The 23,717-nt window shown below is 38.4% G+C and overlaps 1 protein-coding gene across 3 annotated transcripts in view; it reads left to right on the top strand.

Moving 5' to 3' along the window:
- The window catches only part of HS6ST3 (heparan sulfate 6-O-sulfotransferase 3), a 914,631-nt gene that overhangs the window by 837,142 nt on the left and 53,772 nt on the right, over nucleotides 1-23,717 (top strand). The window lies entirely within an intron of this gene.

Below are 23,717 nucleotides of genomic sequence, written 5' to 3'. Positions count from 1 at the left end.
TCACAAAACTCAGCAACAAACAAGCAAACAATCCAATAAAAAAAATGGGATAAGGACATGAACAAACACTTCTCCCAAGAAGAAATAAAAATGGCCCATTTTCTAATTGGATTGTTTACCTACCTAATGCTTGGTTTTAGAAGTTCTTTATAAATTTTGATTATTAACTCTTTATCAGATGTATCGGCAAATACAGAGGTACCTTGAGATAAGAATTTAATTTGTTCTATAACCGAGCTTGTAAGTCAGTCAACTCATATATCAAACTGCCAATAGTGGACCCGTGTGCCACCACACCAACTAGTGGCAGCTTCCTGAATCACGACTCATATCTCGAAATTTTGCTTGGATCTCGAACAAAAATACGGACTGAGTCACAGCTCATATCTTAAAAAAATTCGTGTGTTGGTCTGTTCATATCTCAAGGTACCACTGTATGTTCTCCCATTATGTGGGTTGTCTTTTTACTTAATGGTGTCTTTTGCTGTGCAAAAACTTTTTAGTTTGATGTAGTCCTATTTGTTTATCTTGTCCTTTATTTCACTTGCCCTCAGAGATAATATCAGCAAAAGTATTGCTATAAAGATATCAGAGAGTTTACTGCCTATGTTTTCTAGGATTTTTATGGTTTGGCGACTTATTATTAAGTCTTTTACCCATTTTAAGTTTGATTTTGTGAATGATGTAAGTTGGTGGTCTAGTTTCATTTTTCTGCATGTACCTGTCCAATTTTCCCAACATCATTTATTAAAGACACTGCCTTTACTTCATTGTATACTCTTGCCTCCTTTGTCAAATATCAATTGACCATAAAGGTGTGGGTTCATTTCTGAGCCATCTGTTCTGTTCCATTGAACTGTATGCCCGTTCTTATGCTAATACTAAGCTGTTTTGATTATAATGGCCTTGTAGTATAACTTGATATCAGAAAGAGTGATACCTCCCTCTTTTTTCTTCATTTTCAATATTGCTAAGACAATTTGTGTTCTTTTTTGGTTCCATATAAATTTTTGGAATATTTTTTCTACATTTGTGAAGTCTGCCATTGGTTTTTAAATAGGAATTGCATTGAATCTATAGATTGTTTTGGGTGGTATAGACATTTTAATGATGTTAATTCTTCCCTATCCATGAAAATGGTATATGTTTCCACTTGCTTGTATTTTCCTTTATTTTTTAAAAATATTTTGAACTTATTGATTTCAGTGAGAAAGGAAGGAAGAGTGCAGGAGAGAGAGAAAATGATAAGAACATCAAGCTTTTTTGATATGTGCCCTGACTGGGCAACCTCTGTGCTTCAGGATGATGCCCTAACCCAGGGTCCAGAAACTATGGCCTGCAGGCCGCATGTGGCCCCCTGACACTATTTATCCACCCCAGCCACACTTCCAGAGGGGCACCTCTTTCATTGGTGGTCAGTGAGAGGAGCATAGTTCCCATTGAAATACTGGTCAGTTTGTTTATTTAAATTTACTTGTTCTTTATTTAAAATATTGTATTTGTTCCCGTTTTGTTTTTTGAATTTAAAATAAGATATGTGCAGTGTGCATAGGGATTTGTTCATAGTTCTTTTTATAGGCTGGCCTTCCAACAGTCTGAGGCACAGTGAACTGGCCCCCTGTGTAAAAAGTTTGGGGACCCCTGCTCTAACCAACGGAGCTATCTAGTTAGGGCCCTTATTTTTTTTTTCAATGTCTTATAATTTTTTGAGAACAAGTCTTTTACCTCCTTGATTAAATTTATCCCTAGGTAGTTTATTATTTTGTTGTTGTTGTTGTTGCAACAGTGAAGGAATAGTTTCCTTATTTTCTCTTTCTGACAGTTTCTTGTTAGTGTATAAAAATGCCACTGGTCTGACCAGGCAGTGGTGCAGTGGATAGAGCATCAGACTGAAATACGAAGGACCCAGGATCGAAACCCTGAGGTCGCCAGCTTAAGCACAGGCTCATCTGGTTTGAACAAGATTCACCAGCTTGAGCCCAAGGTCACTGGCTTAAACAAGGGGTCACTCAGTCTGCTGTAGCCCCCAGGTCAAGGCACATGTGAGAAAGCAATCAATGAACAACTAAAGTGCCACAACAAATAATTGATGCTTCTCATCTCTCTCCCTTCCTATCTGTCTGTTCTTATCTGTCCCTCTCTCTGTCTCTCTTTGTCTCTCTCACAGACAAATGTAAAATGCCACTGATTCCTCAATATTAACTTTATATCCTCCCACCTTGCTGAATTCATTTATCAGGTCTAGTAGATTTTTACTGAGAATTTAGGGTTTTCTATGTACAGCATCATGTCATTGGCAAATAATGAAATGTTTACTTCATCTTTTCCAATTTGGATGCCTTTTATTTCTTCTTCTTGTCTGATTGTTGTGGCTAAGACTTCCAGGACTATGTTCAATAAGGGTGGTAAAAGGGGGGGCACCCCTGCCTTGTTCTTGATCTTAAGGGGATTGCTTTTAATTTTTGCCCATTGAGTATCATGTTGGCTGTTAGTTTGTCATATATGGCCTTTATTATGCTGAGGTATGTTCCCTGTATTTCCACTTTGCTGAGAGTTTTGATCATAAATGGGTGCTGAATTTTATCAAATGCTTTTTCTGCATCTGTTGATATAATCATGTGATTTTTATTCTTCATTTTGTTTGTTTGATGAATCACATTTATTGATTTGATGAATCACATTTGTTGATTTTCAATTATTGTACCAACCTTGCCTTCTTGGAATAAATCCCACTTGATTATGATGTGTGATCTTTTTATTGTATTGCAGGATCCAGTTTGCTAATATTTTGTTAAGAGTTTTAGCATCTATGTTCATCAGGGATATTGGCCTATAATTTTTTTTTTTTTTTAGCAGTGTCTTTACCTGGTTTTGGAATGAGGATAATGCTTGCCTCATAAATGAGCTTGGAAATCTTCCTTCTTGAATTTTTGGGAACAGCTTGAGAAGGATAGGTGATGGTTCTTCTTTGAATGTTTGGTAATATTTGGCTGTGAAGCCATCCAGTCGAGGACTTCTGTTTGCTAGAAGTTTTTTGAAAACTGTTTCAATTTCAATTGTTGTAATTGCTCTGTTTAAGGGTTCTGATTTTTCCAGATTCACTTTTGGAAGATTATATGTTTCTAGACATTTATCCATTTCACCTAGGTTGTCCAATTTTTTGACATATAGATCATCATAGTATTTTCTTATAATCCTTTGTATTTCTGTGGTGTCAGTTATTACTTCTCCACTTTCATTTCTAATTTTATTTATTTGGGTCCTTTCTCTTATTTTTTTTCATGATGAGTCTGGTTATAGGTTTATCAATCTTGTTTACCTATTCAAGGATCCAGCTCTGGGTTTCACTGATGTCTTTTATTTATATTTTTTAGCCTCTATGTTATTTCTTTCTGCTCTGACATTTATTATTTCTTTTCTTCTACTTCCTCTAGGCATTATTTGGTGATCTACTTCTAGTTCTTTTAGGTGCAGGCTTAGGTTGTTTATTTGAGCTTTTTCTTGCTTCTTAATATATGCTAATAGTTCTTTGAACTTCCCTCTCAGGAATGCTTTTGCTGTGTCCCATAGATTTTGAGCTGTTATATGTTCATTTTTATTTGTTTCAAGGAAATTTTTTATTTCTTTCATGGTCTCTTGTTAACTCATTTGTTATCTGATAACATGCTATTTATCCTTCAAGTGTTTGAATGTTCTTCAGCTTTTCTACAGTAGTTGATTTCTAGTTTCATACCATTGTCATAAGAGAAGATGCTTGATATGATTTTAATCTTAAATTTATTGAGACTTGTTTTATGTCCTAACATGTGATCTATCCTAGAAAATGTATCATGAGTACTTGAAAAGAATGTATATTCTGCTGCTCTGGGGTGAAGAGTTCTGAAGATATCAATTAAATCCAGTTGACCTAGTGTGTCATTTAAGGCTGCTCTTTCTTTGTTAATTTTCTGTCAGGAGGATCTACATATTTATGTTAGTAGTGTATTAACATTCCCTACTATTATAGCATTGCTGTCAATCTCACCCTTTATGTCCATCAAAATCTGCTTTATGTATTTAGGTGCTCCTCTATTAGGTGCATAAATATTTACAATGGTTATATCCTCCTGTTGGATTGCTTACTTGATCATTATGCAGTAACTTTCTTTGTCCCTTACTATAGCCTTTGTTTTAAAGACTATTTTGTCTTATATAAGTATTGCTACCCAAGATTTTTTTTAATTTTTGTTTGCAGGAAATACATTTTTCCATTTCTTCATTTTCAGTCTATGTGTATCTTTTGTTCTGAGTTGTTCTGAATCTCTTGTAGATAGCATATGTACAAGTCCTGTTTTCTCATCCCCGCAGGTACCCTATGTCTTTTGATTGGAGCACTTAATCTGTTTACATTTAAGGTTATTATTGATATGTACTTATTTATTACTGTTTTATTCTTTAAATTTATAATCCTCTTTCTCTCAATTTCTTTTTTCCTTTGCTCTTTTTATAGCATGCCCCTTAACATTTCCTACAGTATCAGTTTCATTGTAATTCTTTGAGTCTTTTTTTGTCTGGGAAGCTTTTTATTTGTCCTTTAATTTTAAATGGTAGCCTTGCTGGATAGAGTAGTCTTGGTTCTAGGTTATAGTTGTACCTCTTTGAATATTTCTTGCCAATCCCTTCTGGCCTGAAGTTTTTCTGTTGAGAAGTCAGATGTTATCCTTCTGGGGGCTCCTCTTTAGGTAATTAACTACTTTTCTCTTACAGCTTTTAATATTCTTTCTTTGTCTCTTAACTTTGGCATTTTAATTATGATTCCTCTTGGTGTGGGCCTCCTTGGGTTCCTCTTTAATGGGACTATCTGTGCTTCTTGAACTTGTGTGAGTTTTTCCTTCATCAATTTAGGGAAATTTCCAGGTATGATTTCTTCAAACAGGTTCTCTTACCCTTTTTCATTCTTGTCTCCTTCAGGAACCCCTGTGATGTGGATGTTGTTTCTCTTCATGTTGTCACAGAGCTCTCTAAGAGTGTCCTCAGTCTTTTTGAGCCTCTTTTTTTTTTTTTTTGCTGCTCTGCTTCTGTGTTTATGTTTACCTTGTTCTCTAAATTACTGATTTGATCCTCTGCTTCATACAGACTGCTGTTGATTCCTTCTAGTGCAGTCTTCATTTCTGATATTTGTTTGTAATTTCATTATTATTATTATTATTATTATTATTATTATTATTAAAGTGAGTGGCAGTGAGGCAGAAACAGACTCCCTCATGTCCCTACCAGCAAGTCCCTACCAGGCAACACTCTGCCCGACTGGGCCACAACTCCATTGCTCATCAATCAAGCTATTTTAGCACCTGAGTCCAAGGCCATGGAGCCATCCTCAGCACCCACTGCCAACTTTGCTCGAGCCGTTCAAGCCATAGCTGTGGGAGAGAAACAGAAAGTAGCAGGGGGAGGGATAGAGAAGCAGATGGTTTCTTCCCTTGTGTGCCCTGACTGGGAATTGAACCAGGATTTCCACATGCAGGGCCAATTGCTCTACCCCTGAGCCAACCATCCAGGGCTGTATTTATTATTTCTGTCTGGTTCTTTTTTATGATTTCAATGTTCTTTTTGATGCCTGCTCTCTCATTGTTTAAGTTCTCATTGTGACCATCATTGTTGTTCTAAGATTTTTGAACATCCTAATACTCATTATTTTAAATTCTGCATCTGGTAGTTTGGTTATTTCCATTTCACTTAGGTATTTTTCTGGGGATTCTCTTGTGGATTTATTTGGGTCATATTTCTTTGCCCATTTTTTCTGTGTATTAGGTAGTTTTTCCCTGACTTTTAAATTTTTTGTGGTATTTTTATGAGGAAGATGGGTGTGTGGTACTGGCTTCCAGGCCACATGAGCTTTTTGCTCTAGAAATACTTCTTGAGGGTGGTATTTACACTCCTGTTTTATGTGAGTATTGAATGCAGCTGGCCCTTCTATAGGTGTGGGTATTCCTTCAGGCTTGCTGCCTCTAAGGTAAACCTTGATTTAATGTCTGTCCTTTTGGGCGTATTTATTCTCCGTAGTGTCTGATGCCTGCTGAACTCCTCCTTTGGGCATGCTGTATGTAACTAGCTGAGTCTAGCATTGATGTGGTCTGCCACCCACTACCGGTTGTGTTGGTGCTAGGTCTTCTTGGATTGGCATCAGCCATGTTTGTAACTGGTTGTTTGTAACTTGCTATGGGCTATCTGTTTGGAGCTACTGCTCTGTTTACTGTTTGTGTCAGCATTTTCTGTTCCTGAGTAGTTTTTTGAGGAGCAACCTTTGTATAAAGAAAACCTTCTTCCTGCTTAGAGCTGACAGCAGCTCCATAAAAGCCCCAAGCTCTGTAAGATTTGCTTCTACTTTTTAGCTGCTCTACCTCCTCTTGCAACTGTGTGGTCTTTCCACAGAGTCTTCTGTAGAAATACAGTAGTGTGGGCTCAGACTGGCTTCACCCCACCAACGCCTCTACATGTTGCAAGCTTGGTGGGTTAGGGCTGCTGAAGTTTGAATACAACATTAGTGAGACCGCCTACTTCAGGGGTCTCTTGGTCAGGAGCTCAGTATGGGAAATAATCCAGAGCCTAATCCTTCAGACACTGCTGGATACTCCAATTCTATTTCTCCCCAGCGAGTTTAGCAGCAGGTTCAGATTGGGTGGGGCCAACAGTCCCCTTTGCAGAAATTCTTCCAGCTAGAGAGCCCCTGGTCTCAGGGAGGTAGTCAGAGAAAGTCTTCCTCTGGGGCTGACTGTGCCCCCCAGAAAGGGGCTAAACCCCTCAGACAAACAAAACAATAGCCTGATGGAGGACCACTTATTGAATTTTTGTGTTCCAAGCCTCTCTCCCTTCCCCCCGTGGAACCTAGCCCAGTGGGGAAGGATATCCAGACCTCATGCTGGATGACTGTGAAGCTTCAATTTGTCCAATGTGTGCTAACCACTGTGCCAGTGCTGATCACAGAAAAGGGAGTTTGCTCCACCTGGCCCCAGTGTCCGATGTGCCTTTCCTTAGGACATGCCATTAGCAAAGGTCATTAAATCCTGAGTTGATGCTCTCTGCAGCTGGCCTCTGGTTTTGTCAGCCCTGGGACTCCCTGGAGGGAACCCAGCACAGGCCAGTAGGGGACACTGCCTGTGACTGGTCCTCAGCAACCTTCTTAGAGCTACAAGCAATTCAAAGTTTTTGGTTGCTTCTGCTGCCCCCAGGTGCACATAGAAATACCAAGCCACACACCTAAGCTGGCTTTTACCCATACTGGACCTGGAGGGAGGTTAGCAAAAGACTGTGGTTCCCAGAAACATACTCCCTTCAGCTTCTGTCTGCTGGCTCTTTGTTAGGTTCAGTTACTGAAATAAAACCTCTGGTAGAGTCTAGTGCCTGGCGCAATTCAGGGATTAGGAAAGGTCGTGGGTGTGGCTCCCACCCCTCAGCCCCATGTGTCAGTATGTTCAGACTTTTTTCACTGACCTTAGTAGGGTGTGGCCACTAGGAGTCCAGTGAGTATGACCTCTAAGACCCAGAGATATGGTCTGCCCACAGTCCAGATAGAGTCTACTAAACCTCTCATGAGGAAGAAGTACCATTCATAGACCCGGGAGTGTGTGTTGGGGTGGGGGAGAGCTCTAGCCTCAATAACAGAAAACTGAGTCACTGATACACCCCTGCTTCCTGGCTTACTTATCAGAATGGCCCAATTTTCATAGGATGGGTCAAGAGAGATTCCCAAAGGTGGGGCAGTTGCTTTTCCAGAGGCTGATGCCACACAGAGGGGATTACTGCACCAAAGAAAATGTTGACTGCAGCACAGAAGAATGACTCAGCACAGTGGTACCAATGACTACCCTGCACAGTGTCTCTCTCTGGGCCACCAACTTCACACTCTCCTCACACAACTCTAGTCCTTTCAGCACTCCTTCTGCTGGAGCCCTGGGTAAGTGGTTGTGAACAAGCCTTTCTGCACTGGCCCTTTAAGTTGGAGCCTACATCTCGAAGAGCTCTGTCTCTCTCTCACAGACAGAACCCTTGCTTTTTTTCACTGCCAAATGCTTTGTGGGTGCCTCTTCTAGGCTCTGGGGCTCTAGGCTGGGGCTCTGGACCAGGGACTGGGACCCACACCTTTCAGGGTGAACCTGCCTGCAGTGAGAGTCCCTCTGGATCCTCCACCCTACTCACTCTTGGGAGAGGCAGCCCTTTTTGTGTCTTTGCCCATCCTACCAGTCTCAGTATGACTTCTTCTGTGATTCTTGATTATAGACTCCTCTTCTTTTAGTCCAAAATTGGTTTTTCAAGATGATTGTTCTTGAATTTAGTTGCAATCCAATTTGGTCTTGGGGGGTGGCAGTTGGAATGTCTGCATACTCTGTCACCATCTTGGAAAACCACATTATTTGTTAAAGGAACAAAGTCTTAGAGCAGTGGTTCTCAACCTGTGGGTCGCGACCCCGGTGGGGGTCGAACGACCAAAACACAGGGGTCGCCTAAAGTCATCGGAAATATACATATTTATTATACAATACATGTTTAAATAAAATATGTATTTCCGATGGCTTTAGGTGACCCCTGTGTTTTGGTCGTTCGACACCCGCCGGGGTCGCGACCCACAGGTTGAGAACTGCTGTCTTAGAGGGATACATGAATATGACACAAAAATATAAAAACAGACTATATGCACTGAATGAGCCATTACTCTCAGTGCACAAAAGCTGTGTGTTAGGGCCATTTCTTTCTAAGAAATCAGCAGCTCTAGTTAGCCTTCAGGCCTCTGGTACTGTGCTGATTTGTCTCCATACTGGGTCATGACTCTGTTTTCTTATCTCTCATTCCAGGGCATTGACAGCCTACTAGATAACACCATCAAGAAGGCTAGCTGAATTCTTCATTTTTTATCTAGTATTTTTTTTATGTATACAGGCTGTAGCAATTTCTGACATTTTCCACCTTGTCTTCATTTCTGTCTTTGAATTTAAAATTTAAAACAGTTTATATTTTTCTATTAAGAAATTGTGAGTCCCACAACTGACCCTCGCACACACATACCAATATATGGAATACTGGAAAAATGAAGGTATTTCTTCTCTCTTATGAAAGAAAGAGTCTTTCAGGGGCTTAAGCATGGATGCCTTAGTTTACGAATAGGTTGGAGCCAATGAATCTTTGTCAGGCAATTTGAGACAACAGAAAGCAATTTCGTCTACTGGGGGATGAGCAGTGCAGGTTTCAGCAATGAGAACTCTTGAATAGGAAGACAAGATGTGATTAAACAGAGCCTGGAAGCGATGTGTGTAAGAACTTTGCATTGCAAGATCACATTAAAGCTGTTATTGATTGAGCTGAGAAGAAGGTGCCTTAAAACCATCATATTTGGTGTGTCATCGATCTTCAGAAACTTTCACCATGCTGTATCCCAGCACTTACCAATGAGCTTAATGACTATACCCTGAAAAAAGACTCAGTAGAAAGAGCAGAGGACAGCCAGACCCTCAGGGCCTTCTAAATCTTAATATTTTCTAGATTTTTCCAGCTGTAGCAGCTTGATTCATCACTATTTTGAGATTAGAGACTGAGGCTGAAATTCACTTCCTACTGAGGAGAAAGGAGCTTTGATATGAATAAATTGCATGTTTATTTGTATCAATATCTGCTTTATCCCCTCATGAGGGTCTAGGGAAAGATTAATGGTGATAATGAAAACCCTTCTGAAATGATTATGACCAGCTTAACTGACCTGTTAGGTCAAAGTTGGTGCTTCAAGCGGTAGAGTTAGCAAAGAAAGAGATAAAAAGGAAGAAATGACAACCTGCTCTTTAGAAAATAAACTTTTGAGATTTGTAACTTTTAAAGTTTAACCTATTTATTTTTGTCAAGTGAGAGGTTCAGAGCTGGATAACAGCATATGCTAAAATATAGTCTTATATCATATACACACACACACACATTATAGGACAGAGTTAACTAAAGCACAATAATGTTATTCTTGCTTGTAGACAGATAAAACAACTTGGATTTGCTTAAAAATCAGACAACTGTCTAGTAGGCTAAAAAGTATTGTTCAAAATACATTTGAGAGATGTTATATATTAGCCTCAAGGAACTATAAATAAACCGACTCAAATTGAACACAAAAACTAGAACTTTGCCAACTGAATGGATTAGTTAGACTCCTCTAATTTCATTATACCATCCCCAAGGAAGTGATAGCAATAGTGCTTCATGCAATGAAACCATAAAATTTGCCTAATAAAAAGATAGGAAGGAGCCTGACCTGTGGTGGTGCAGAGGATAAAGCATTGACCTGGAACACTGAGGTCTCCTGTTTGAAACCCTGGGCTTGCCTGGTCAAGGCACATATGGGAGTTGGTGCTTCCTGCTTCTCCTTTCTCTCTCTCTCTCTCTCTCTCTCTCTCTTTCTCTCTCCTCTCTAAAATGAATTTTAAAAACTCTTAAAAATAAAAAATAGCGAGGATTGAATGTATCATTTTATATCAGTATTTATAAGAACCCTTTTGTATATTGGTGCTTTGACTCTGGAAAGACCTTCCCAGAAATTTGTTGGTGACCAAGGCAGTGTTCAAGAGAGATGGATGCTCACTTATACCAGTGAGAAAGGGTGTGCTTTTTATGAACATGAGCTTGATTAGAATTGTATAATTGAAAACCATAACATGTCTCCAAAATAATATAATCTCTAGATCACGAAACAAAACGGATCAGTGCTGATTATGTCTTAGTGTGCTGCGAAGCTGAAACACATGAAATTGGTTCACCTTTATTCTGTCGTTGTGATCTACCAACATAGCCATTTCATATGGTTCAACCAAACTTGATCTGCACTGCCTGTCTCCCAGTCCAGTCTTACAAGTGAACAAAGAACTCAGAGGCTTTGACTATGTTTGCTTGAGGACTTGCTTAGATTCCCTTCCAAGGTCAGACAGTAAGCAAAAGATGGACTGGGAAAAGAGAGAGAGAGAGAGAGACATAACTGAAGAACTCACACAAACAGAGAAGCAATCAATAAAGGGATAGACACCACAGAGACAAAGAAACACATGGAAGAAGAGAAGACGTCTCTATTGAGCATCTGCTATAACCCATAAAATTCTAGACACACATACACACACATGCACACATACACACACATAATTCTCACAAATATTGTCAGAAGGTATTATCCCCACTTAACATGTGCAGAAACAAATTCAGAGGTAAAAGAACTTTCCAAAGATCACATTGATAATGTAACCAGGGAATGGCAAAAAATATAAACAACAACAACAAAAAAACACTGGCTTCCCATTGCTCTTTAAATCAACCAGAATTTAAACCATCATCTAGGCGGCTCTACAATGTGGCTACTTCATCTCTCTCCTTTCTGCTCCTCACAATACTTCAGCACATGGGCATCTTTAATGTTCTCAGAACACACTGGACAGTTTCTTACCTCTGCCCCCTTCCACTCACTATATCCTGCAGCTGAAATGCTTCTTTTCTTTTCCCAGAGCTTTGTGTGGATAGTTCATTGTCATCCTTCAGATCTCAAAGGTCTCCTCAGCCCTGCCTTTATTTTGCTCTAGCTCATCACCCTGTTTATTTTCTGAATATCACTTACCAGTCTATAATCATTCTATTTATCTATTATCATGTTTACCTGTTCACTGTTTGTTTTCCTCACAAGATTATAAGTTCTTTGATGTCAAAATATCTGTTTTATTTAGAACCTAGAATATAGTTGGCACGGAGTAGGTTCTCAATAAGTGTTGGCTAATTATTAAATAAATTCTTGCAGAATATAAATTCAGGTTTGACCCTGGCTTCATGTCTCAGTAGATTAAGCATTATCTTGGTGCACTGAGGTCATGGGTTCAATCCCCAGTCAGGACATGTACAGGAATCAATCAATGAATGCATAATGAAACAAAGTGGAACAATAAATTGTTGCTTCTCTCTTTTTCTTCTTTGCCCCTCCTTTCTTACCCCCCCCCCTCTTTCTTTCTCTCAAATCAATGGAAAAATGTTTTAAAAATTCAGGTCACCAAAGCATGTATTTCTTCCATTAGACTATAAGAATCTACAATTAGTGGTTACACAGATGAAAAGAGTTACACACAAAGGCAAAAAATACACATGCAAATAAAACATGCACAGCGCATGGGAAAATATTACAAATTTAGAAAACTTGACGTGTCAAAAAAGACATTGTTTTTGTTTGATTGGTCCAAAAGGCATGGTCCGAGAGACTGGGCAGCCTTTTCTTGTTCCTAATTTTAGAGGAAAAGCCTTCATTTTCTCACCATTTAGTATAATATTAGCTGATGGTTTGTCATGTATGGACTTTATTATGTTGAGGAACTTTCTTTCTATATCCATTTTATTAAGTGTTTTAAACATAAAGGGATGTTGTATCTTATTGAGTGCCTTTTATGCATCTATTGATAGGATCATATAATTTTTGCTCTTTGTTTTGTTGATGTTGTGTATTTTTTTAATTAATTTTCATATGTTGAACCATCCTTGGCTCCTGAAATGAATCCTACTTGATTGTGATGTATTATTTTTTAACATGTTGTATTTGATTTGCTAATATTTGTTTTAGGATTTTTGCATTTGTATTCATTAAGGATATTGGTCTGCAGTTTTCTTTTTTTGTGTTGTCCTTGCCAGGTTTTGGAATTAGGATTATGTTGGACTAAAAAAATGTGTTAGGGTATATTGCTTCTTATTCTGTTTTTTGGGAGACTTTGAGGATAGGTACCAAATCTTTAGTGTTTGGTAGAATTCACTAGTATAACCATCTGGTTCTGGACCTTTATTTTGGGGGAGATTTTTTTTTTTACAGGGACAGAGAGAGAGAGTCAGAGAGAGGGATAGACAGGGACAGACAGACAGGAACAGAGAGAGATGAGAAGCATCAACCATCAGTTTTTTGTTGCGACACCTTAGTTATTCATTAATTGCTTTCTCATATGTGCCTTGACTGCGGGCCTTTAGCAGACCGAGTAACCTCTTGCTCGAGCCAGCGACCTTAGGTCCAAGCTGGTGAGCTTTTTGCTCAAGCCAGATGAGCCTGCGCTCAAACTTGCAACCTTGGGGTCTTGAACCTGGGTCCTCGGCATCCCAGTCTGATGCTCTATCCACTGTACCACCGCCTGGTCAGACTTGGGGAGATTTTTGATGGTTGTTTCTATTTCCTCCATGCTAATGGGTCTATTTAGATTTTCCACTTCTTTGTGACTCAGTTTAGGAAAATTGTATAGTTCTAGAAATTTACCCATTTCTTCTAGGTTGTTGAATTTGGTGGTATATAATCTTTCATAGTATTCAACTATGATCCTTTCTGTATCTGTGATATCTGTGGTAATTTCTCCTTTTTCATTTCAGATTTTGTTTATTTGGGTCCTTTATCTTTCTCCTTTAGGGAGTCTAGTCAAGGGTTTGACAATTTTATTGATCTTTTCAAAAAGCCAGCTCTTTGTTGTATTAATTTTTCTATAATTTTTTTTGTTCTCTATTTCATTTAGTTCTGCTCTAATTTTTAGTATTTCCTTTCTTCTGCTGATGTTGTGTTGCCTTTGTTCTTTTTTTAGTTCTTTAAGATGTGAGGTTATATTGTTTACTTGGGATCTCTCTTGTTTCTTGATATAAGCCTGTGATGATATCAACTTTCCTCTTATTACTGCTTTTGCATCATCCTGGAAGTTTGATATGTCATGTTGTCATTTTTGTTTGTCTGTAGATATCTCTTTTTTTGTATTTTTCTGAAGCTGGAAACGGGGATAGACAGTCAGACAGACTCCCACATGCGCCCGACCTGGATCCACCCGGCACGCCCACCAGGGGGCGATGCTCTGCCCCTCCGGGGCGTCGCTCTGCCGTGACCAGAGCCACTCTAGTGCCTGGGGCAGAGGCCAAGGAGCCATCCCTAGCGCCAGGGCCATCTTTGTTCCAATGGAGCCTTGGCTACGGGAGGGGAAGAGAGAGACAGAGAAGAAGGGGGGGTGGAGAAGCAAATGGGCGCTTCTCCTATGTGCCCTGGCCGGGAATTGAACCCGGGTCCCCCGCACGCCAGGCCGACGCTCTACCGCTGAGCCAACTGGCCAGGGCCTGTAGATACCTTTTTATCTCTATTTTATTTCTTCTTTGACCCAGTCATTTTTAAAAGTATGTTATTTAATTACCACTTTTTTGTGAGTTTCTTTATTTCCTTATTACTGTTGAATTATAATTTCAAAGCCTGATGGTCAGAAAATATACTTGGTATAATTTCAATCTTCTCAAATTTGTTGATGTTGGTTTCGTGGTCCAACATATGGTTTATCCCTCAGAGTGTTCCATGTATACTAGAAGATAATCTATAATCTGATGTTTTGGGATGAAATGTCCTGTAATCATCTATTATGTCCATTTGGTCTAGAGTGTTGTTTAAAGCCAATATTTCTTTATTGATTTTTTTGTTTGAATGATCTATCTAAAGCCATGAATTGTGTGTTGGGATCTCCAAGTATGATTGTGTTCTTGTCTGCTTCTATTTTTAGATCAGTTAGTAGATGTCTTATATATTTTAGTGCTCCCTGGATCAGTGCATAAATATTAAGACGTGTTATGTCTTCTTGATACAATGTCCCCTTTATCATTATGAAATGTCCATCTTTGTCTCTTGTTACCTTTGTTGTTTTAAAGTCAGCATTGTCAGATATGAGTATGGCTACATCTGCTTTTCTTTGGATATTATTTGCTTGGAGAATTGTTTCCAACCTTTCACTTTGAATCTACTTTTGTCCTTGCAGCTTAGATGTGTCTCTTGAAGGCAGCATATGGTTGGGTTTTGTTTTTTGATCCAATCTGCTACTCTGTGCCACCTTATTGGTGAGTTGAATCCATTAACATTCAGGGTAATTATTGACACTTGAGGTTCCTATAGCCATTTTATGTTTTGTTTTCTAATAGCTTTGTATCTCTTTTGATTCTTCCTTTTTTACCTGTGAGTTGTTGTTGTTGTTTTTTTGTGTGTTTTTCTTTATTTTTTGGTGTGTTTTTTTTTTTTTGCTAGTATTCCATACATCTTTCTTCTGTTTCTTTTTTTTTTTTTAAGCTATGTGTTTCAGTGGTCACTTTTTTGTGGGTGTTTACCATTAGGTTATTAAGAGAAAAATTGTCATATATGCGAGAGCCCTTTGTTTTTTGAATGTTTCTGCATTCCCATCCTCTTTTAATACTGCAGATCTTTATCCTCTCCTTTTTTATTATTGTTGACAGACATTATGCCTGTTTTTATTGTGACCTTTTTGGAGCTTTTATTGTAGTTTTGACTTGTTTTATTCTTTGGATCTGGTCAAATAACCTTCTTGGATATTTTCTGCAGTGGTAGTTTTCTGGTGATAAATTTCCTCAGCTTCCTTATGTCTTCAAAAGTTTTTAGCCTGACCAGGCGGTGGCACAGTGGATAGAGTGTTGGACTGGGATGTGGAAAGACCCAAGTTCGAGACCCCGGGGTTGCCAGCTTGAGTGCAGGCTCATCTGGCTTGAGCAAAAAGCTCACTAGCATGGACCCAAGGTCACTGGCTCGAATGGGGGTTGCTTAGTCTGCTGAAGGCCCGCGGTCATGGCACATATGAGAGAGCAATCAATGAACAACTATGGTGTCGCAGCGAAAAACTGATGATTGATGCTTCTCATCTCTCTCCATTCCTGTCTGTCTGTTCCTATCTATCCCTCTATCTGACTTTCTCTCTGTCCCTGTAAAAAAATAAAAAATTAAAATTAAAAAAAAGTTTTTATTTCTCCTTATTTGAAGAATAACTTTGATGGATATAGTATTATTGGCTGGTAATTCCTTTCTTTCAGTACTTTAAATGTTTGGGTCTACTCTCTTCTCACTTGTGGAGTTTCTGCTGAAAAGTGTTATGATAACCTAATGGACCTTCCTTTATATGTTATGTTCTTCTTTTCCCTATCTGCCTTGAGGATTCTTTCTTTGTCATTGACTTTTGACAATTTTATTATGATGTGCCTTGGAGAAAGTCTGTTTGGGTTGAAGTAACTCAGCATTCTGATTGCTTCTTGGATTCAAGGATATAACTCTTTCTATAGGTTTGGGAAGTTCTCATCAATTATTTGTTTGAATAGGCTCTCCATTCCCTTCTTTTTCTTCTTCCTCTGATATACCCATTTTTTCTTATATTTTTCTTTCTGATGGAGTCAGACAGTGTGTATAGAGCTCTCTCATTTTTTAAAAATGTGTTAGTCTCTCTCTTCTTCTCTCTGTAGCATCTCTAGTTGCTTGTTTCAATGTCACAGATCTTCTCCTCTATCTGGCTTCTTCCATTAGCTAAACTTGCTAGCACAGTTTTCAATTCATGTATTGAGTTCTTTCTCTTTGTTTTTAAAGTTTCAATCTCCTTGGTAAAGTTCTCATTTTGTTCATTAATTTGTTTTTTGAGCTCATTATATTGCCTATCAATATTTTCTTGCATCTCATTGAGTATTTTCAGAACTTTAATTTTGAATTCTCTATCATTTAACTCCAAGGATTTCATGTGATTGAGATTGCTTCCTTGAGATTTTTTTTTATTTTCTTTCTGAATTATTTGTCTGTCTTGTGTAGTCATGGCATTCAATTTCTTCTTTCTTGATGGCATTTGAGAGTAATATTTTTTTTTCTGAAGCTGGGAACGGGGAGAGACAGTCAGACAGACTCCCGCATGCCCCTGAGGGGGATCCACCCGGCACACCCACCAGGGGCGATGCTCTGCCCACCAGGGGGCGATGCTCTGCCCCTCCAGGGCGTCGCTCTGCCACGACCAGAGCCACTCCAGCACCTGGGGCAGAGGCCAAGGAGCCATCCCCAGCGCCCGGGCCATCCTTGCTCCAATGGAGCCTCGGCTGTGGGAGGGGAAGAGAGAGACAGAGAAGAAGGAGGGGAGGGGGGCGGAGAAGCAAATGGGCGCTTCTCCTGTGTGCCCTGGCTGGGAATCGAACCTAGGTCCCCCACATGCCAGGCCGACACTCCACTGCTGAGCCAACCGGCCAGGGCCTGAGAGTAATATTTTTAAGAACTCTAACAAAAAAGAACTATAAAATGAAAAACTCAAAGAAAACTATAAAAATTTAAAAATAATGACAAGTATAAAAGTAAAACCACAGAATACAAAAAGCAAAATCCCCCCAAAATCAAAAACAGACAAAACACCCACAAAATATAAGAATAAAAATATAAAAATTTAAGAAAATATAATTAAAAAAAGAAAATGTAATTTAAAAGAAAAAAAAAGAGGGATAAAAAGGACAAAAAACTTTCAGTTTTGAGAGGTTACTGTTTTCTTCTAGTAGGTGCCAATGTATTACAAGCTTTGGCTTTATGTAGTTCCTGGCCTGACCCCAGCTGAGATATTACTGTCATAGCATGTAGACAAGGCCATAGTCACATTGATGGGTGGGATTTGTTGTGAGGGCTATTTGGCTTTATGGCTTTATAAATGACGATCTCAAACCTCTGGGTGCTCCTCTTTATCTTTTGCCTTCATTTCGATCTTTCCTGCCTTAAGTCCATTCAGTGTGCAGATCTTTCAGGCACACCAGAGAGCCCAGCTAGGATTCCTTTGCTTCTTATAGGTGTGCAATTTGTTGAAATTTGAAGGGGAGAGATCAGGAGTATCTTTCATACTACCATTACTCTGATGTTTGAATTTCTTTGAGTTTCTCTTCTTTGGGATTTATGAGCTTCTTAAATCTGTAACTTTGTTTTTTCTACCATATTTGGGGTGCTGAGAGTCTTTTGTCAAGTATTTCTGTACCACACTTTATTCTCTGATTTGAGATTTAAATAACACAAAAAGTCATGGTATTGTCCCATTTGTCATTGAAACACTTTATATTTTTCAATATTTTTCTTTCTGTTTTTCAGATTGTATACTTTTTGTTAATCTGTCTTTAATTTATTGTCACCAGCATTCTGCTACTGAGTTCACCCAGTGAGTTTTATTTTATTAGGCTATTATAGTTATTAATTCTAATCTTCTAGTTTGGTAATTCTTTATATTTTTTTTATATTTCTGCTGAGATTTTCTTTCTTTGCATTTCAATAATGTTCACTCTTATAACAGTTGTTTTAAAGTCTTTGTTGATAATTCCAACATCTATTTAACCTCAGGGTTGTCACTTTTTGATTTTCATATTATTTAAGAGATATTGATATTTTCCTAATTCTTCATATATTAAGTAATTTATGATTATATCCTAGACATTTTGAATATTATTTTATGGAACTCTATGGAGAAAACAGTTTGAGGAAAAAGTAAGTTTACAGTGGAGAGTATGTGAAACACAGTTTATTTTTATTTTATTATTTATTAAGTATTGTCTTATTTTCCATATAACAAATTGTACTCCTACTTTTGCCCCACCCTATATATGTCGAGAGATGATTTTTGTTGTTTGGCAGGCAGTTAACTTGATTATGTTCAAGTCAAAGGTTTCTACTCACCTACAGTGGACTCTGGTTCTGATATTAGTTCATTTTTCAAAATATTCACCATGTTCTTCAGCTCTATCACCTACCTTACCCTCCTCTTGGCCAGTCTGGGACCTGGGCAGTTGACTATCCCATATTTCAGTCATTAAAGCTTGGATTGCTTTCTAGATTTAGATCCACTTATGCTTAGCTGTGTGGTGAGCAGAGAAGTTTATACACAATTTTATGGGCTCACTTTCTTTGTTTCCTTCCTTTCGAGGACCTCCCTTATCTTCTCTTGCTCCCAAGAATCCCTTCTTGGAACTCTGGGGAGAAACCTAAAACTGAATTTTATTTCTCTGCCGTATACTTCTTATAACTGCATCTGCTTCTGGGATCAAATGACAAAATGAAAGCAATAGGGATTAGGACCATAGTTCTGGTCAAAAATAAAGGCTCCCCATTTCAGAGATTTTTGTCTCTTGTGTAAGCCATAAGATTGCCTGGGAGCTTAATAGGGATCATTAACAACAAAACAAAAATTTCCACTCACTCTCCTTGATCCATAAGAGCTCTCTTTCCCACTCCTCAGAATAAGAGGGCTCCTGTTGGATATTTTTCTGTTTGTACCCAGTGTGCACTTGTGGGTGTTCCAGACTGTTTTGAGTACAGCTGGGAGAAAGCAGAGGCAAAAAGCACTGGGAAAGTCTCCACTGATTTGATGACATGATGAGATCTGTTTTTCTTCCTCAATCTGCCTGCTAGCATTTATTTTTCAGAATCTTCAAGTAGTTGCTTCAGGTATTCTGTCAAAGATTTCATTGTATTGAGTAGGAGGGACAGGGAAGGCTTCACCTAATCCATCTTAACCAGTGCTGGAGCTTCAAGAAAGGTTTTTATGGTTGTGTTATGTTTTTTCAAATATAATTAATACAATAACCAACTTGTTCAATTGAGTTAAAATGAGCTCTGAAACCAGTAAGAATGGAGATTGGTTCTAGTCTTAAGCAAAAGAATGCACACAAACAATAAGTTGTGTTAGGATTTTCAGTTACAAATTTTCCTAGTTAGATCATCTCATCTTTTTTAGAATGTTGTTAGTGTGAACAGCGGAAATAGTATATATCCCTCTTTGGTGATAAACACCGTGGAAGAATGAACATTCAATGCACAAGTACATTTGTCTTTTAAAATTTTGGTTTGGTATAGCCTTGTTACCTGGAAATTAACTCTATAACAGGATTTAAAAAGCACACATAGACACACATGCACATCTTTTTTACTATATGCAACACATATAATCTTTAAAAATGGGGTAAAATGTCTGACCAGGTGGTTGTGCAGTGGATAGAGCATCGAACTGGGATGCAGAGGACCCGGGTTCAAGACCCTGAGGTCACCAGCTTGAGCATGGGCTCATCTGGTTTGAGCAAAGCTCACCAGCTTGGACCCAAGGTCTCTGGCTCGAGCAAGGGGTTACTTGGTCTGCTAAAGGCCCACGGTCAAGGCATGTATGAGAAAGCAGTCAATGAACAACTAAGGTGTCACAACGAAAAACTGATGATTGATGCTTCTTACCTCTCTCCATTCCTGTCTGTCTGTCCCTATCTATCCCTCTCTCTGACTCTCTCTCTGTCTCTGTAAAAAAAAGGGGGGGGGTAAAATCTTAAAATAAGAAAGTCCCAAGAACTAACTTAATGTGACTAATACTTAAAATGAGGAAATCTTGAAAACTAACTGAAGATTCAAATTCAACCAGTATTTACTGAGTCCTGACTACATGTTAAGTAATATGTTATATGCAGAACTTGCAATTATTTTTGGAAATGAGAGGAAAGGTAAAAATAAGGAAATTCAAGGCATTCTGACTAAATATTGATATTTAGGTTCAACCTATATTTATTTAGTTTCTACTGCATGCTAAGCACTGTGCCAAGCATTCACTCAGACATGGGATTTATTTATTTACTTACTTACTTACTTATTTATTTCAAAATCTTTTCTGTCCAAATTAAACTTCAGAAGACATTCTGTAAAATATTGTTTGTTTTCAATCTATGTGTCAGAAACTCTTGAGTATATAATCAAATAGACAACCCCTGGTTCTGTGCATTGTGATATTTGGAATATGGCTTGATAACTATTTTCACAGGTGATTTTGGGACTCTACCTTGATTCAGAGTGACTTTGGCTATCTCATGAGTTAAAACCCTCACAAAATTCTGATAATTATCTAACTTTCCCTTGAATCTACCATTTCTTCCCTTTAAAAAGTTTATTTTGTATAAAATATTATAAAAGAACATACACACTTTGATTCCCTTAATTGTTACTTTTATTCATGAAATAGTATTTTTAGAGGTCTTTTCCTCCCTGATGATTGCATTGATATTAGGTGCAGTTCTGAGGAAGTTTCCTCCTTTAGCTCTTTGTAGCTATTTCTAATGCCAGGTTCTCAAGTTTTGCAATTTAATTTGCAGATCTCTTAGGTGGAGAGGTGACTTTCTCATGCCGCAGCCAATTTCTTCAAACTATTGAACCTCATTGAATTTCAATTTATTTATTTTTATTTTAAAACTTTTTTATTTTTCAATTAGTTTACATTTAATATTCTGTACCAGCTTCAGATGTGTAACTAAGTGGCCATAAAATCATGCATCTTACAGAATGGTTCCCCCGCACAGCCCCTAAATCCACCTGGCATCATACATAGTTATCACAACATTAGGAAGCTTCTCTTTGCTGGTCTGATTTTTGCCATCCTCTAAGTTCCGACTTCTGGTACTTTTGGTATCTTGTATGCTAATATTTCATTTTTTTCTATCAATAAGAAACATTTAAGAAGTGGTACATATATACTATGGAATACTACTCAGCCATAAGAAATGATGACATCGGATCATTTACACCAACATGGATGGACCTTGATAACATTATACTGAGTGAAATAAGTAAATCAGAAAAAACTAAGAGCTATATGATTTCATTCATAGGTGGGACATAAAAATGAGACTCAGGGACATGGACAAGAGTGTGGTGGTTATGGAGAAGGGGGAGGGGAGGAGAGGGGCTGAAGGAAGAGGAAGGGCACAAAGAAAACCAGATAGAAGGTGATAGAAGACTATATGACTTTGGGTGATAGGTATGCAACATAATCAAATATCAGAATAACCTGGAGATATTTTCTCTGAACCTATGTACCCTGATTGATTAATGTTACCCCATTAAAATTAATAAAAATTAAAAAAAGAAAAGAAGTACCTATTAGGTATAAAGTGAATCATGGCAAGTATATGTTGTGTAATCACCATCGGCTTATCTAATAGGCACAGAAAGTATTATTTGCTGATAATCCCTGATTGTTTCAAGCCTAGATGCAGTGATCATGTGCGTTACCCTCTGCTATTGCAGAAAACACTTTCTACATTTGTCACCATAGCCTTCAACTTCCAAGTACAATAGTTGCCCTATGAAATTGTTAATCTTTCCACCCTCTGGCCACCAATATCTAATGAGAGCCTCTGAAATACTTGGCTTCAGGAGTTAATTTAGAGGCCAGAATGTTGCTTTGGTCCATATACCACAGGTTGCCAACCGCGAAAAGATTTTATAACCCATGTTTTTGCCTTGACAAAGGGCCTTCTGGTCCATGTTCATGTTTCCAGAAAGAAAGACTACTATTGATATTTACCTTGGGCATAAAATAATTCAGGTGCAATAAGGGCAGCTTTTCCTACCAAGTGGCATAGCTTTCTTTACATGGAGAGATTTTGCTCTGTAGCAGCCTGGCAGCTTGACTTGAATTTTTGATTTTCCATTAACACGTTTCTTGTAATGAGACACTTGTGGCAACATATGTTTATTAATCTTAGTTAAAAGACACCTGCCCAGATGGTTTATACCTGGAAAACATTTGCAGTCATCAATCCTTCTCTAATCAGCAAGTTTTCCTTCCCTCCGGGCACTACCCCGATTTTTTGAGATGACCAGATTTGCTTCTCTTGGGTAATGTGTGGTCCATGCCTTGTACATTAGAAGAATAGAGGGAATGAGGCAAATCACTTGACTTTGAGATGCGAGTGAGTTTGTATTTCACCAGCAAATTTAATATGTCCAACCTGTAGTTGAAAGGATTCATCTCATTGTTTTTGACCATACAGTCTGCAAGTCATGGCACTGAGGCATCCTCTCTGCGCCCTCCCACTTCAACAGGCTGTCTGGAGAAGTTCAGCTGCACACAGCAGGCTTCTAATCATCATTTACCCATGGATGGAAGACTGATGAGACATGGAGGGTTTGGTTTTGATTGGAGAGGCTACCTCTTCATTCTAGCATCCGTTATCACTGCTTCCCTGGAAACTCCTGGGTGTTTGTTGCTCGCCACAGAAGCTAGACTTCTATAAACAGAAACATTATTCTGGGTTGAATTAGCCAAGTTATTAAATTAATCAATGTGATGGTGAACAGACATGGTAGTTGGGAGACAAAGTATAAGTAGCAATCATCTGTGAAATACAAAACAGCCCAGACATTAGGGAAGAAGAGTTTGTGAGTTGTGAGCTTGCCAATGGTAACATGATACTTCCCTGCATCCCATTATGTCAAAAGGAAATTTATGGGATTTTTACCTCATGCTTCCTTCCAGGGTATAGGCTGGAGAATTGCATTGTGCACCTTGATAATTTAAACAACCATCATTAGGCAGTGCACATTCAATGTCTAATTAAATCTCTCATACCGCAGGATCACAACCACACTTCATCATCCGGGGATCTTTACAGTCTGCTCCATACCACAGCAAGCAAAGATATATAAATCTACAGCCAATTCTCAGAAGGCCTGAGAGCTAGGAATTTATTTCCACTACAATACTCTGGAACTTCTATGCTAGTTTTAAATAATCCCTTGAGAAGGAATAAGGATATTATTATGGTTCTAAAAATTACCTTCCTCATAAAATATTATTTAAAGATAATAATGCATTCTGTTTTAGTTGTGTCGTCACCCATATATTTTCTTATTGATTGAATCCAGTGACACCCTAAGAAGGAATACAGTCTTTGAGGACAATTTAGACATGCATTTCCCTGACTGCTTATGCTTCTACTGATTTAGCACTTATGACACTGTCTCCTCTCTCAGACAAATGGCAGTGGGCCACTGATTTTTTTCAGAAAAAACCAGCCACTTCAGTGTCATCCTTCATGTGTCAGTTCTTTTATTTCAATCCCTGATGACAGATTAAACAGTAAAAGTTTAGACATTCACCTAG

The sequence above is a fragment of the Saccopteryx leptura genome, chromosome 4, assembly GCF_036850995.1.
Source record: "Saccopteryx leptura isolate mSacLep1 chromosome 4, mSacLep1_pri_phased_curated, whole genome shotgun sequence".
In the NCBI taxonomy this organism is placed as follows: Eukaryota; Metazoa; Chordata; class Mammalia; order Chiroptera; family Emballonuridae; genus Saccopteryx; species Saccopteryx leptura.
The sequence above is the reverse complement of the archived record's forward strand: the minus strand, read 5'-3'. Positions and strand labels throughout refer to the sequence as shown.